The sequence below is a fragment of the Aquarana catesbeiana genome, linkage group LG05 (genome assembly GCF_042186555.1).
Source record: "Aquarana catesbeiana isolate 2022-GZ linkage group LG05, ASM4218655v1, whole genome shotgun sequence".
Lineage (NCBI taxonomy): Eukaryota > Metazoa > Chordata > Amphibia > Anura > Ranidae > Aquarana > Aquarana catesbeiana.
This window is the reverse complement of record NC_133328.1, coordinates 644,127,180-644,144,596: the sequence shown is the minus strand read 5'-3', so window position 1 is coordinate 644,144,596 and position 17,417 is coordinate 644,127,180.

Sequence of the window (17,417 nt, the reverse complement as noted above, 5' to 3'; positions counted from 1 at the left end):
TCTCCAGCAGCCCCTCCCTGCTGATATGACTGTTTACTGATGAGAAATTTGAATACACATGACCTGTGTGTCTATTGGTATTGGACAGTTTACCCCGCCCTGAAGGCAAAGGTAGAGGGAGGGGTTACTTCTCTGTACATGTGTTTCAATAAACAGTTCATGTTCCAGCTTGCAGCCAAACGAGTCCTGCCTTGTTCCTGGTTGTAATATGCGGCGAATATCTGATATCTGTATTCAGACTGGAGGAAGCGTATATGACGAAAGCATTCAAGCGGAGTGTGGGACGTTTTGTTACAACCTGCCAGACCCACTGCCAGATCCACTGCCAGATCCACTGTCAAAGGCCACTGTCAGATCACCTGTGTGACGAGATTCATTTTGGGCGGGGGGAATTCCTCCAGCAGCCCCTCCCTGCTGATAAGATGTGATACATGTGTTTCAATAAACAGTTCATGTTCCAGCTTGCAGCCAAATGAGTCCTGTCTTGTTCCTGGCTGTAATGCGGCGAATATCTAATATCTGTATTCACACTGGAGGAAACATACATGATGAAAGCACTCAAGCGGAGTGTGGGACGTTTCGTTACAACCTGTCAAATCCACTGCAAGACCCACTGCCAGACCAACTGCAAGACCCACTGCCAGATCCACTGTCAGACCCACTACTAGATCCACTGCCAAATCCACTGCCAGACCGAGAGAAAAAATACAGATTATCCGATTATCACCACTTCCAGTGACACCGACCTCCCCTTCAGTCTTGCTCAGGTGTAGCGGCTCCTCTCCTGGACTGAAATGTCTTCCTCTGATTTCACTGCACACTGTGAGCTTCTCACAATGTGCATTAGAAGCTGCATATAGATAGATCCTGCCTCATTTCCTGGCTGGAGAACATTAAGCATCATCCAGCCCTTTCCATCTGTTTTCTCTCTTTCTTTTTTTCTTTTCTCTCTCTCTCTCTCTCCGACCTTCTTTCCTTTCTTCCTTCCATATCTTTCCTTTCTTTTTTCCCATAAAAACAAGCTACAATACGTCCCGGGCTCTGGATCATTCAAAGCTCATTCATTGAATTTGTTCTTCCTCAGATATCATCCACAGAGAAACCTTCCCATGTGCTTTCCGCATTCTCTCCTCTTGTCCGCCCCCAGAATCTTCTCCCATAGACAGCTGCCAGCCTTGCCCGCTTATTAATGCACCCTGGCCTATGGGCCCACTTTTTCTTGGGGGGGGGGGGGGTTGTCACAGGATTTGTCTTTAATCTGGGGCATCTCATGGCATGTACTGGAGCCCACCCGGAGGTAAATGCAAACAAATGCCGTCAGAAGGGCCGGGCGCAGCTGTTGCCACGCCATGCTGGATAAACTGTAAATCCAAGAGCGGGCTCAAATTCCTCCCCCGGCCCACTATTTACAGCCACCTGTTCGCTCCAACTCAGCTCAATCACGTTCAGCAATTCAACTGGCAAAGATTCCGTATGAGGGCCGACAGGCCTGGGGGGGATCCCAGATCATTGCAAAAGGGGGGGGGGCCGGATCATGGCAAAATTAATCAATGAGCTCGCCTGCCTTATTTTACAGGGACAGATGTCACCATCAGGATCGACTTACCCTGGAGGGTCTCGTACACTGGTCGGGGGGGGGGGGAGATGGCGAAGATGGAGATCCTCCATTTATAGAAGACGTTTCAAGCTGGTCATACTTTAGATTCACGTACTTTAGATCATGGGTACTCAACCTGTGGCCCTCCAGCTGTTGTGAAACTACAAGTCCCATCATGCCTCTGCCTTTGGGAGTCATTCTTGTACCTGTCAGCCCTGCAATGCCTCATGGGACTTGTAGTTCTGCAACAGCTGGAGGGCCACATGTTGGGTGCCCATGCTTTAGATAAAGACAACATGTCAAGAGTATCTAAACCCAAGACTAAAAATGTCATACTAATGCGGGGATATGGGGGCTGCATTCGTTTTCACTTATCTGGATTTTTTTTTTTTTTCACATGATGATTCTGCCCCTTTCTGTCCTAGGGTCCTAGGGTGACAACACTCATTACTGCACTGTATCTATGGAGTAGCAGCGTTGTCATCCAAGGATTAAAAAAAGCAGTATCATCTGTGATGTCGGATGTCATCATCATCCTTGTATCTGCTTCTTGATTGGTCGTCTTGTGTTACTCTTGAGCCATATCCACCATGCCGATTCCCTTCCAGGCCCTCTGCTGCTTTCAATGGTTCTTGAAATCAGGGCCGGATCTAGCCCATCTGATCTGGGGGTGCAGAAGTCCCTAACAGTCTGACAAAGATGCAGGGAGCCCATATACCCTCAACAATATTTAGTATTTTGTTGATGTGGCGCTTTTCTCTACCACGAATCACGACCTGGAAGTAACATCTGACAGGTAGTGCAGTGGCAGTGAAGGAGTGAACAGAGTACCCTAAAATGTATTAGGTTGTCATTAGATTGGGATGATTAAGCAGAACATGTGCCCCCTTATAGCAGTTGTCCTTTCCAGAGTCCTGCCTTACATCGGGGACCCTATTACAGACCCCCTTTACATCTGGGTCCCCATCAGAGTGCCACCTTACATCAACTGCCCCCTCAGAGTCCCACCTTACACCAACTATCTGCATCAGAGTGCCCCCTTACATTGGGGTCCTCACCAGAGTCCCAATTACATCAATAGTCCCCATGAGATTGCCCCTTATATCAGTTATGCTCATCAGAGTGCTACCTTACATCAACTGCCCCCTCAGAGTCTCACCTTAGATCAGCTACCTTCATCAGAGTCCACCTTACTACTGTCCCTATAAGATTGCCCCTTATATCAGTTGTACTCATCAGAGTGCCCCCCTAGATCAACTATCTGCATCAGAGTGCCCCCTTACATCAGTTGCCCCATCAGAGTGACCTCTTACATCACTTGCCCCCATCAGAATGCCCCCTTCTATCAATTGCCCCATCAGCGTGCCCCTTACGTCAATTTCCTCATCAGAGTGCCCCCTTCAATTACCCTATCAGAGTGCCCCCCTACATCAATTACCCCCTCAGAGTGACCCCTTACATCAGTTGTCCCCATCAGAGTGCCCCCTTCTATCAATTGCCCCATCAGAGTGCCCCTTACATTAATTTCTGCATCAGAGTGCCTCCTGACATCAATTTTCCCCATCAGATTGCCCCCTTACATCAGTTGCCCCATCAGAGTGCCCCCTTACATCAATTGCCCCATCAGATTGCCCTCTTAGATCAATTTTCCCCATCAGATTGCCCCCTTACATCAGTTTCCCCCATCAGAGTGCCCCCTTACATCAATTGCCCCATCAGAGTGCCCACTTACATCAATTGCCCCATCAGAGTGCCATCTTACATCAATTTCCCCCATCAGAGTGTCCCCTACATCAGTTGCCCCATCAGAGTGCCCCCTTACATCAGTTTCCCCTATCAGAGTGCCCCCTTACATCAGTTGCCTTATCATAGTGCCCCCTTACATCAGTTGCCTTATCATAGTGCCCATTTACATCAATTGCCTCATCGGAGTGCCCCCTTACATCAATTTCCCCCATCAGAGTGCCCCCTTACATCAGTTGCCCCATCAGAGTGGCCTCTTACATCAGTTGCCCCTATCAGAGTGCCCCCTTCTATCAATTGCCCCATCAGAGTGCCCCTTACGTCAATTTCCTCATCAGAGTGCCCCCTTCAATTACCCTATCAGAGTGCCCCCTACATCAATTACCCCCTCAGAGTGACCCCTTACATCAGTTGCCCCCATCAGAGTGCCCCCTTCTATCAATTGCCCCATCAGAGTGCCCCTTACATTAATTTCTGCATCAGAGTGCCTCCTGACATCAATTACCCCATCAGAGTGCCCCCTACATCAATTGCCCCCATCAGATTGCCCTCTTACATCAATTTTCCCCATCAGATTGCCCCCTTACATCAATTGCCCCATCAGAGTGCCCCCTTCTATCAATTGCCCCATCAGAGTGCCCCTTACATTAATTTCTGCATCAGAGTGCCTCCTAACATCAATTACCCCATCAGAGTGCCCCCTACATCAATTGCCCCATCAGATTGCCCTCTTACATCAATTTTCCCCATCAGATTGCCCCCTTACATCAGTTTCCCCCATCAGAGTGCCCCCTTACATCAATTGCCCCATCAGAATGCCCACTTACATCAATTGCCCCATCAGAGTGCCATCTTACATCAATTTCACCCATCAGAGTGCCCCCTACATCAGTTGCCCCATCAGAGTCCCCCCTTACATCAGTTTCCCCTATCAGAGTGCCCCCTTCTATCAATTGCCCCATCAGAGTGCCCCCTTACATCAGTTGCCTTATCATAGTGCCCCCTTACATCAGTTGCCTTATCATAGTGCCCATTTACATCAATTGCCTCATCGGAGTGCCCCCTTACATCAATTTCCCCCATCAGAGTGCCCCCTTACATCAGTTGCCCCATCAGAGTGGCCTCTTACATCAGTTGCCCCTATCAGAGTACCCCTTTACACCAATTTCCCCCATCAGAGACCCACTACTATCCACAGTGAGTCCTACCCTTCTGACAAACCCTCTTTTAATGCAGGGGGGTGCAGCGTTGGCCATGAGTCCAACCTTCCTGACAAACTTTTTTCTATTGCAGGTGATGCAGAGTTGGCCATGATTTCAAGCTTCCTGATAAGCCCTCTTCGAGTGCAGATGGTGCAGAGTTGGCCATGAATCTGACCTTCCTGACAAACCCTCTTCTATCACAGATGGTGCAGAGCTGGCCATGAATCTGACCTTCCTGACAAACCCTCTTCTATCACAGATGGTGCAGAGCTGGCCATGAGTCCGACCTTCCTAACAAACCCTCTTCTACTACAGGTGGTCCAGATTTGGCCATGAGTCCAACCTTCCTGACAACCCCTCTTCTAGTGTAGATGGTGCAGAGTTGGCCATGAGTCCGACCTTCCTGACAAATTCTCTTCTATTGCAGGTGGTCCAGACTTGGCCATGAGTCCAACCTTCCTGACAACCCCTCTTCTATTGCAGGTGGTGCAGAGTTGGTCATGAGTCCAACCTTCCTGACGATCCCTCTTCTATTGCAGATGGTGCAGAGCTGGTAACGATTCCAACCTTCCTGGCTTGCCCTGTACTCACCTGTCCTTCCCTTCCAATCTTTCCTCTGAGCTATGGCCACCTGAATGATCTTCACATCTGACCCTTCTGGGTGCGTCCATCTCCAGGTCCCCCCCTGCTAGGCTCTTTGTCACTTCTGTGCCTTGTAGTGACATCGGGGATGTCAGGAGAAACCATAGCCCTGTAAAAAAATAGAATAATACTGAAGCTAATGAGGGGTCGTCCAAAAAAGAGGGCATATGGCGGGCGTTTTACATCCCCAACTGTGAGGTCAGAAAGGCTGTACTGGGCACAACTCCATTCAGCGGGAACTGTGTTGCGGTAAACTGACATTCACTATGCCATTAATTTCCACTATGTCTCATTGTAGCCCCCCCACTCATTCACACTATCCAAAAGTAAAGTGCGAAAAACAAACACATATAGTACATCTCTGTAATGAATTCACATTTCACCGGGTTTTGTATCTTTACACAGCAGGTAAAAAGAAAAAAAAATACTTGTTGAGCCTGCCAGAAATCCAGTGAGCCCCTAACTTCCTGTAGGGAGCTGACAACGTTGCATCTTCTACACTGACATCCCAAGCAGGTGTTGTCAGCCCCGCCTTGTTCTCCTCTGAGGGACTTCTTCCTTATGATATGAAGAGGAGAGGGGATGTGTACCCGGGGGGGGGGGGGGGGAATTTGAGGGGTGGAGGATTTGTGCTAGGGAGGGGGTGACTTTTTTTGGGGGAGGGGAATTTGTGTTGAAGGGGGGATTTGGGGGATTGTGGGGCAAATATTTATGCTGGTAGGGGAAATTGTACTGGTGGAATTCATGCTTGGGGGGGGGGGGGGGGTAAGCATGCATATTAGTGCCCAATCTTTTTTTTGGTAGGGGCGTGCAGTTTGGCATGTTTGCCTGGGCTCTAGGTAACCTTGTCCCGGTCCATAGGATAGAGACAAAACCCCTGTTGGGTTATATTTTGTGCCATGTGTGTCCCAGTAGATAGATTTCTCTTCACTTCCTGTCTTGCACAGACAACAGGAAGTGGGAGGAAATCTCTCCCAAAGTGAGACAGTTGTCACCAGAACTTTCCCCCATTGGAAGATTGGAAGACCCCCCCCCCCATGTAAGTCTAAGTTAACACCTATGCATGTCAGGAATGCGTGCAAAACTGCGCACGTTCCCAACGCGCACAGAAATGCGCTGACATTTAACAACGCATGGAGCGGCCATTAATTGTTCATGGCACCTGTAAACGCATGCATTTTTTGCGCACGCCAAATCACATGGTCCTGCAGCATTTTTGGAAAAGTGACAGTGACTTAGCGATTGTCACTTTTTTTACCGCTTTTCTCACAAGGAGGGCAGCCTTTTGAAATGAAGGGGTTCCCCTAGACGCAGCACAGGGGGAACCTGCTGAAAATACGCAGAAACGAGCGCACACTCGGTCGCTCCTGGTGTGCACCATTTCCAACCCCATCCAAAACCCCCCCCCCAAAAAAAAAGATTTGGATTCAACCTTTGTGGTCTGGGTACCCTGCGAGGGACGAAGGGACCCTTTGTCTATATACTTTGTGCCACAAGGTGTCCCCCCTTGTTGTCCCCCAGCTGGTTAAAGAGAGTGGTAAAGGAAAGACGTCATCAGCTGTGCCTGGTAAGGTCTATGCCGGAGCAGAAATCCAGCAGACAGGAGTATGGAGATGGGGGGGGCACACTTACATAGCACCAGGTGCCCCAGGACAGACTTAATTTGGAATCCAGGCTTTTCCCTCTAGAAAAAGAAGACATTGGCCATAGTAAAGACTGGCAGGGTGAGGGTTAACGTCCTGAAACTGAAGGGGCCCTCCGCCTCCTCCTCCCAGCTGGGGGGACATTCCTGAGAATGGGATTCTGCATCCTCTCTGCTTCCAATCACGGCATCCAGCAGATGCTCAGAGTGTGTGAGGATAACTTATTGCAGATTGTGGATTGGGGGTGTCTGTGGGGGTAATGGAGCTCTGTCACCGGGGAGGGGGGGGGGGCGGCGGAGGGGCAGACATGCAGTCACCATCCGCCATATGGATAACAGGGCAACCATGTGGATACATCTGCCATCGGCTTGTTTAAAGCAGAACTCCAGGCAAACGTAAAATACGCCCTTTACGCGTGTGCACTTTTTTTGGCACCGGGTGGAGTTTTTGGGTGTGTTTCACACGCCACTGGCTTTTCGAAAAAAAAAAAAAAAAAAAAAGAAAAAAAGTCAGCAGCCCCCCCCCCACGTCATTCTTTTTTTCTGTCCTCAAGCCCTCAGGGTCACCACTGTGTTGGTGCAACCATTACAGGTTCATGCTTCCCTGTAGTATGGAGTGCCAGGACTTAGGCATGAGGGAGCCCATTTTTCTGTGGATCTTTTTGGGGGCCTTTGAGGATCTTAGGGCTCTAATTTATTATTCCCCTTATCTCCCTATACTATCTCCTCCTCCTTGTGGCTTGGGCAGTAGCCGTGTGAAGCGGCTGGCGGCCATCTTGGTACATGCATCGGCTCCTATATATAGAAGGATGCCTGGGCTCAGTATGGAGGCAGCTGTCAGAGGGGAAACATCTCCAGAAGGTCCTGGGGAGTTCGTTCAGTTAAAGGGATACCCCCCTTGGTGTCATGGGGCCCACTCTTTGTAGTCCAGTGCTGCACCAAAAAGTCCCTCAACATACCACTAAGAGGCTACAACGTGCAGGTAAGTTTTGAACCTAAAAAGAGCATTTTTGGGCATGTTGTATGAAATTCCTTTTTTATGGTTCACTACAGCCCACACCGCTGGTCATCCCGCAGAGATTCGCTGAATGGAAGGTCAAGCGGTCATGGTAGTTCTAAACGAACACTCCACAGTTCCCGGAGGTCATCTCATCATACCTCCAGCAGACCTACCCCTCCACCAAACCCCCCCCCCGTCCCAGAGAAATGCCTGCTGGGTTTGCGGGGGACAGGCCCTTCCGGAAAAATTAGTATGTGAAGGTTGTCTCTTAGAGGCCCCTGGAGACTAGGAAAAGGACAAGCAGGAGGAAAACGCTTCTTCCTTTGATTTTGGCTTGATCGATCCATTTGTGGTCGTAGTAAAACATGCAATTCAGTGGGAGGAGGTTCCTGAACCCCCTGCCAGAAAATATTTTCCCCAGCTGAAGGAAAAATCTCCATCCCTCCCACTTAAGGAAGAAGTAAAAGAAATAGTGACGGACGAATGGCGAAAGGTAGGAGAGAGACCGATCGTCTATAACCGTTTCCACAAGTTATTTCCACTGTCAAAGCCGAATGCCCAACTGTTTGATTCAGTACCGTCAGTGGATGCCTCTTTCAGAAGGCTAACCAGAAACACAACATTGCCATAAGGATCGTCTCAGATCTAAAGAAGGCCTATCAGGCAGCAGGAGGCGCTTGCAGGCCAGCAGTGCCTTAACTTCAGTCTCCAGGGCCACAAGAACCTGGACCAATAATATTGAGCAAGCTCTTAGGCGAGGCATGGATTCGGAGGACATTATTAAAGCCCCCGAAGAGTTGAAATTGGCCTCAGAGTTCATATCTTAAGCAGCTATAGATACCCTGAAATGTTCCGCTAGAACTATGTTACTTTTCATGGTCAGCGGATCCATCATCCAAGCGAACATTGAAGCCACAACAGCTCACAGGTTAAGTACTCTGATGGCCAGTGCAGCCATGGGAGACTTCCTGACAGACATGGGTTCAGATCCACGTCAGCGTTGACTAGTGTAGGAGCCACTCCTCGCAGGTTAAGTACCCTGACGGCCAGCATAGCCACGGGAGGCTCTCTGAAAACGTGGGACCTCCTCCTCATGTTGGCTGCTTGTGACGTTGGGCAAGTCACTTTATCACGTATGTGTCCCAGCCTTAAAATGGTGCTGCAAACCCTACGATAGGAAAGCTCTATTTGGTGAGAAACTGGATACCGCAATAAATGGTTACAGGAGGAAAAAGTGTCTTAATTCCTCAAACAGGAGGGAAACGTTTGCTACATGGCCTGCTTTCCAACAAGAGTTGCTAGGGCATATCATCCAGGGAGAGAATACAGAAAGTGCTGGAAGGGCTCCCAAGCATTTTGAAGAGGGGGAAGCAGAAGGCTACAACCTCCGCGCACAAAAATCAAAAGTTCTTTTGACTTCTTGCCCACCCAAGCCGTACCGGTGGGATTCCGACTCAGAGCTTCCATTCTGGTTTGGGTGGGAACTTGTTCAGACCAGTGGGTCACTTCCACGATCCTTCTGGGTCATACTTTTTTGGAGGTTCAGTCACCACCCTCCCCACTCTTCCTTCCTACCCACCAAAATTCCAAGCTCCAAGGGAAAGAAAAAAAATGTATTTTATTTTTTTGTTCCAATATGTTCATATGCTGTGACATCAACAAGCAGTAGTGCCGGCCCTGGAATGATTCGGAAGGTTCTATTTCCCATTCTTTCGGGTACCCCAAAGGGTCGGGGGGGGGGGGTAGAGACCAGTAGTACATCTGAAGTGGCTAAACATATTTATCTGCTTGGATCAAGATGAAATCCCTCAACACAGTTATGCTAACAGTGCAGCCAGGGGTTTGTTGGATGGTCTCTATAGATCTCCGAGACCCATACCTCCACATACCAGTTCATCAAGATTTCCAGTCTTTGCTACGGTTCAAAATAAGAGATCTTCACCTGCATTTCCAATGCCTACCCTGCGGCATCTTGACATGACCTTTACGAATATTGTTATTGGTATACGGTAGTGGCGGCAATTTTGGCTCCTATCTGAGGGAAAGGGATACGCGTTCTACATTACCTAGGTGATATATTGATTCTGTCCCCGGACAAAAGAATTCTGGAGACACAGCTACATGAAGTCTTGACCAAACTGATCAAGTACAGATGGCTAATTAATTATGCAAAAAATCAACTTCTACCTGCCCAGAGAATAGCATACCTGGGTGCATTATTATTATTATTATTATACAGTATTTATATAGTGCCAACAGTTTACGTAGCGCTTTACAACTTGAGGGTAGACAGTACAAATACAATACAATTTGATACACTAGGAATCAGAGGGTCCTGCTCCTTAGAGCTTACAATCTAAGAGGGAAGGTCAAGAGATACAAGAGGTAATAACTATGGGTGATGTGCTGATTGAGAAGATAAATGTACAGTTGTTAAGTGCGGGCCAGATAGGCTTCTCTGAAGAGATGAGTTTTCAGGGATCGTCTGAAAGTGGATAAAGTAGGAGAAAATCGGATGGATTGGGGGCATTCCAGAGGATGGGAGAGGCTCTGGAGAAGTCCTGAAGGCGAGCATGGGATGAGGTGACAAGGGAGTTTGAGAGCAGGAGGTCTTGGGAGGAGCGAAGAGAACGATTAGGTTGATATTTTGAGACTAGGTTAGAGATGTAGCTGAGGGCAGGTTGTGGATGGCTTTGTAAGTTATAGTTAGTATCTTGAATTTAATTCGGTGACTGAGTGGCAGCCAATGGAGGGATTGGCAGAGGGGTGTGGCAGACGCTGAGTGGTTTGTGTGGTGGATGAGCCTGGCAGCAGCATTCATGACGGACTGAAGTGGGGATAGCCTATTTAGAGGTAATCCAATGAGGAGGGAGTTGCAGTAGTCGAGGCGGGAGATGACCAGGGAGTGGATTAAAAGCTTTGTGGTGTCATTGGTTAGGAAGGGGCGGATCTTGGAGATGTTGCGAAGATTGAGGCAGCAAGTTTTGGATAGTGATAGAATGTGGGGTCAAAAGGTTAGTTCAGAGTCCAGGATTACACCTAGGACCTTGGCTTGGGGAGATGAGTTGATAGTTGAGCTGTTGATCTTGACAGGGAAATCAGGGGAAGTGGCACCTGAGGGAGGAAATATCATGAGCTCGGTTTTGGACAGGTTGAGTTTGAGGAAGTGATGTGACATCCAGGCTGATATGTCTGCTAGTAAGTTGGTAATGCGTGAGGAGACAGATGGAGAAAGCTGGGGGGTGGAGAGATAGATTTGGGTGTCATCAGCGTAGAGATGATATTTAAAGCCGTGGGAGGCGATCAACTGACCCAAGGAGGTGGTGTAGATTGAGAAAAGGAGAGGTCCAAGAACAGAACCTTGGGGGACCCCAACGGAAAAAGGAAGAGGAGAGGAGGAAGTAGAGTTGTAAGTGACACTGAAGCAGCGGTGGGATAGGTAGGATGAGAACCAGCGAAGGGTACAGTCACAGAGACCAAAGGAATGGAGTTTTTTGAGGAGGAGGGGGTGGTCCACTGTGTCAAAGGCAGCAGAGAGATCCAGGAGAAGTAGTACAGAATAGTGTCCATTGGCTTTAGCCATTAGTAGGTCATTTGAGAGTTTAAGGAGAGCAGTTTCCGTGGAGTGTTGAGGGCGAAAACTGGACTGAAGGGGATCAAGAAGTTTATTCATGGTCAGATGGTCGCTTAGTCGGTTGTAGACCAGTCTTTCAAGAAGTTTGGAGGAGAAGGAGAGTAAGGAGATGGGACGTAAGTTGTTGAGATTGGTGGGATCCAGTGAGGGCTTTTTTAGTATGGGGGTGACTAGCGCATGTTTTAGAGAGTTTGGGAAGATGCCACAAGAGAGGGAGAGGTTGAAAATGTGAGTTAGAGAGCGTAGAATCGAGTCAGAGGGTGAGCGTAGCATTTGCGAGGGAACAGGATCCAGGGGGCAAGTGGTTAGATGAGTGCTAGATAAAAGTTTAGCAACCTCAGTAATAGTAGCAGGGTTGAATGAGGGAAGTAATGATTGTGTCTGTGGACATGGGGTGTTGCATGGGGGAGGTTATTGCGCATTGGTGATCTCCTCATGAATTGTATCAATCTTAGTTTTGAAGTGATTGGCAATCTCCTGGGCAGTGAGTGAGTTGGTGGGTGGAGGCAGTGGAGGACAGAGTAGAGTGTTGAAGGTAGAGAAGAGTTGACGTGGACTGGATGAGAAGGTGTTAATGAGTGTGATAAAGTAGGTCTGTTTGGCAGTGTGAAGGTAGAAGTAGTATTTTAGGAGGGCAGATTTATATTGTTTGAAGTCTTCCTGGGTCTTAGTCTTATGCCACAGGCGCTCAAGAGCGCGGCTACGTTTTCTGAGACTTCTGGTGTCATCTGTTTGCCAGGGTTGTAGCAGTCGGGGCCTAATTCTGCGTGTAGTGAGGGGGGCAAGCTTGTCTAGGGAGGAAGATAGTGAGCTGTTGTAGATGAAAGTAGCTTGGTTGGGGCAGGACAGAGGTGAGATTTTGTCATAGAGGTGATCAGTAGCAGAGTAGAGAAGAGAAGGGTTGAGGTGGCGAAGGTTTCTACGTGTAACTGTTAGGCGAATGGAGGGAGAGGAGGTGGAAGACAGGGAGAGAGCAAAACTAATAAGATGGTGATCAGAGAGTGGGAGTGGATTGTTGGAAAGGTTGCACGGAGTGCACAGATAGGAGAAGACAAGGTCAAGGGTGCTGCCGTTGGAGTGGGTAGGAGCCTGTATCCATTGCTTCAGGTCAAGCGATGAGGTTAAACTGAGAAGTTTAGAAGTAATAGAAGTGTTAGTGTTGACAGGGATGTTGAAGTCCCCAAGAATAATTGTGGGGATTTCAGAAGAGAGAAAGTAGGGTAGCCAGGCAGAGAAATCATCAAGAAAGGCTGATACTGGTCCAGGGGGCCGGTAGATGACAGCAATTCTTAGAGAAATGGGAGAGAAAAGACGAATGCAATGTGCCTCAAAAGAGGAGAGTGTCAGAGAGGGAGGGGGGTGAAGAACCTGATAGGTGCTGCATGGGGCTAGAAGGATTCCCACTGCACCTCCCTTCCGTCCACTTGGTCTGGGGGAGTGAGTCCAGAGAAGGCCCCCATGGGAGAGGGAAGCAGGAGAAATAGTATCCGATTCATGAAGCCAGGTTTCAGTAATGGCGAGTAGGTTAAAGGAATTTGTGATAAAGAGGTCGTGAAGAGCGTGAAGAGCGTGAAGAGCAGTGAGTTTGTTGCAGACAGAACGTGCATTCCACAGGGCACAGGAAAAGGGGGGGCTGGTTTTGGAAAGAGGGATAGAGACCAAGTTCTGTGGGTTGCGGCTCCTGCCAGAGGGTGTAGGGGGATGGGAGCAATGGGCAAAGACAGATGATGGTGGCCCAGGGTTTGGGGATATGTCACCAGAGATTAGGAGAAGCAGGAGGGTGAGGGAGGTAATGTGGGACTGTGATTTATGTGAAGGGGCATGTCTCAGAGTACTGGAGGTTTTATCAGTGTATGGATGTAGAATGAGCGAGAGTTGGTAGGAGCAGTAGTAGGGAGAAGACAGAAGGCAGGGTGATCTGTATAAGCAGGCGGGTGGAGAGGGGGGGGGTGAAGGTAAGAGAGTTTGAGGAGAGAGGAGAGGAGTGTCAGAAGCAGTGGTAGAGAGTGCATGTTACAGAGCGGAAGGAGAGCCTATTAGAGAGACAGGGTCACCTGCAGTCTGTTAGCTGCTTTCCAGTGCAGATTGCTGTACTTGTTTGCTTCGTGCAATCGCTGAAGTGCAGAGATTGAAGTGCATATCACTTGTAGAAAGAATCACTTAGAGAAAGAAGCCTTAAGGATAGAAGCCATTGCAATGTGCTCACCCCTTAAGGATGCTCAAATTTATACTGTTATAAGGGTGGGGTTGAAGTTCGTTAATTAATCATGAGTGACTATAAGAATGCCTAACAATCAATGTGGACTTTTTGCTTCAAAAGTCAGAATAGCGAGGAGGCCAGAGGCCAAGATAAGTTCAATACCCCAGAGAAGGCAGTGTCACTTCCACTAGAGAAAATCCCTATGGTAATAGAAAAAGTATGAAGAGCACTGGCAAGCAGGCCCATGTCGGCTTTAGACTGCCTGAACCTTGTGGGATCCCTCTCCTCATGCATACCAATGGTGAAGTGGGCCAGATGGCATCTCCATTATTTTTTTATTTTTTTTAACAGGGATTGCTATCACAGTGGAGGAGGAAAATCCTATCTCAGAAAATCCTGATCACCCTAACAATGAAGTACAGCCTGTGGTAGTGGACAAGACCATTCAACCTTCTAAATAACTGTTGTCTTGGCCCCATCTCATGGATCACTTATTTCTGACGAAAGTCGGTTAGTTCGGGGCGAACACTACAAAGACCAATTAAGCCAGGGGAATTGGCAGTTAAACACAGAGAGCATAATCTCCAAACATCTTGGAACTAAAAGCAACATGGGTGGAGATATCACACTTGGCTCCAAGTCCATACTCCTACAGATAGACAACAGGGCAGCAGTAGCCTACATTCAGAGCCAAGGGGGTACACACAGCAGATTTCTATCCAGCGAGGTAACCCCCGGTTTTAGGGTGGGCCGAGAAGAATCTCGCCAATCTCAGAGCGTCCTATATTCCAGCTTTCGAAAATCAACTACCACATCACCTGCTAAGAGAGTTCGCCAACAACACCGAATGGTCTTTGGACCAAGGCATCTTCCCTTGGATTTGTCATCAAGGGGGCAGTTCTCAAATAGACCTATTTTGCGTTTCCACTAAAACACCAAGTCGCCTGCCTTCATGAGATATCCTGCCCAGAAATCAGCGGGAGTGGATGTCCTAGTCCAGCCTTGGGCCTTCAGATAGGGTATGCATTCCCTCTGGTACCTAAGATTCTGAAGTTCCTTCAACGCTTGGCACAGGAGAAATTGACCATCCTAGCAATGATCCCTTACTGGCCAAGGAGGCCCTTGGTTCACACTCTTGGCAAATCATTACTCCTTCCAAGCACATGCAACCTTCTGTCTCAAGGGAACTTCAGCCACTCTCATCCAGATATCCCGGATTTGAAGGCTTGGAAATTGAGCGGAAAAGGCTGGGGGATTTAGGTTTTCCCCCATGGAATAATCCAGATACTGCTTCAAGCCAGAAAGTCATCCACCAATAATACCTACTACCTCAAATATGGAAGAGGTGTTCAGGGTTAGTGGAAGCCAACTATTTTTTCCATGATATTCTCTCTTTTTTTTTTTTTTTTTTACAAAGGGGTTTAGATCTAGATTTGGGGTTGAGTACCCTAAAGGTACAAGTATCAGTCTTATCAACCCTAACAGACACAAGATGGGCCTCTGATAGAACTGCCCGCTGAAAATGTTCTAAGATTAGGATCTCCTAGGTCTCTATTTCCAAAGTGGGATTTACCCTTGGTACTCAATACTGTTAGAGTTCCTCCTTTTTCACCCACTGAAGAATGTGTTCTGGAAGAGTTTACCCTTAAAGATGGCCTTTCTAATTGCCATCACCTCAGACGGGATTGGAAATCCAAACTTAGGGGCTCAAGAACGACACATTACGTTCGTCCCGGACAGAGTCGCCCTGCAACCTATTCGGCAGTTTGTCTCCAAAGTGCCACCAGTTTACCACCTTAATTAGGAGTGGGTCCTCCCGACATTGGAGGAAAATCCAGTTACTTCAAAGTGATATGAACTGGTCATAGCAAGAACTCTGCAATGGTACATTGAGCTGACGCAACCTTTTCGTGAAGACCAACACCTGTTTTTTTATCCCCCAATGGCGTTAGAAGAGGGATGGCAGCATCCAAATAACCCTAGCAAGCTGGATTGTACATCTGATACAAAGGCATAATGGGCTAGTGGTCTTCCAGTGAGGAGGGCAATCAATGCTTTCTCAACTATGGGAATGGCCTCCTCTTGGGTGGCTTTAGCACAAGTCTTTCAGGAATGACTTGTTATGCGGTAAGTTGCTCTTTCTTTAACACCTTCATGGCTCACTATAGCCTGGAGCCAGCCGCCCTTACTTCCCGGGTTTTTGGGAAAAGGGCTGTGCAGATTGGCAGTTCTGTAATACAAATTTGATTATATATTTTTGTAGCCCTCCCAGTGAGCGAGTTATTAACCATATGTATGCTGCCATGGAGGCACCAGGAAAATGGAAAATTGAATACTTCCCTTTCCGTAATTTTCCTTTCCTGGTGCCTATCCATGGCAGCATACACCCTCCCTTTTTATAATCCTTTACGTTTGAGTCTAGTTACAAGAATGACGTCGGGGGGGGGGGGGGGGGGGGGCGGCAACTCTTTCTTTTATAAAAGTTAAAGTGGTCCTGTGGGTTGGTTGGGCGTGGAGCAACCAACCCTATGTATGCTGCCATGGATAGGCACCAGGAAAGGGAAGTATTCAATTTTCCGTACTGGTCAAATATTTTTCAATGGTTTATAAACAGAAAACACTGCCTTTGGCACTTAGTATCAAATGACTTTCCTATGATATGGAGCACCATCTACCACCATATTTGGCCACTAAACGGCACTTCGTATCAAATTACTTTCCATATAATAGGTAGCACCATTTGCTACCATATTTGGCCACTAGATGGCGATAAGTATTAAATTACTTTCCTATGATATGTAGCCCCATCTACCACCATATTTGGCCACTAGATGGCACTTGGTATCAAATTACATTCCTATGATATGTAGCACCATTTACTACCATATTTGGCCACTAGATGGCACTTCGTATCAAATTACTTTCTTAGGATATGTGGCCCCATCTACCACTAGATGGCACTAAGTATCAAGTTACATTCCTATGATATGTAGCACCATCTACTACCACCATATTTGGCCACTAGGTGGCATTTAGATTCAAATGACATTCCTATAATATGTAGCGCCATCTACTACCATATTTGGCCACTAGGTGGCACTTAGTATCAAATTACTTTCCTATGACATGTAGCACCAAGTGCCATATAGTGGCCAAATATGGTAGCATCATCTACTACCATATTTGGCCTATAGATGGTGATAAGTATTTGTCCATTGGATGACGCCAACTATAAAAGAAACTCCTATGTTACTTTGCAACATCTAGCATCACATGTGGGCCACTAGATGGAGCTAGTTCTTGCTAATCAATGAAAAACATTCGAGTAGCACAGGAAATAGCCAAATAACATTTACCTTTTGTCACCATTTGCACAGAATGACTGTACATGTACTGGGCGAATTGCTATGGTAATTTTTTGTGGACAGGCTCTTAGGAGTAAAAGGCAGCAGCATTGCTTTGCTGAGAAAAAACAAACAAAAAAAAAACAATGTATGCATGTGTAGAGGGGGAGGGGGTGGGTGAAGTTCTATTGCTCCAACAGGAAGGGCTGGCAATGCTGCTTGGAAGAGTCTCCACCCCCTTTTCTATAAAGGCGTAAACTTCTCAGGTCAGTTTCTGATGGTTTCACTACTTTGGCTGAGAGAGGCGGAGTAACTGGTCAATAGCATGCATATCATACGAGGTCTCAGGGTGGTGCTGGGAAGCCGATGACTTGGCCATCCCAGTCCCCTAAACAGCATGAAGGAACAGCTGA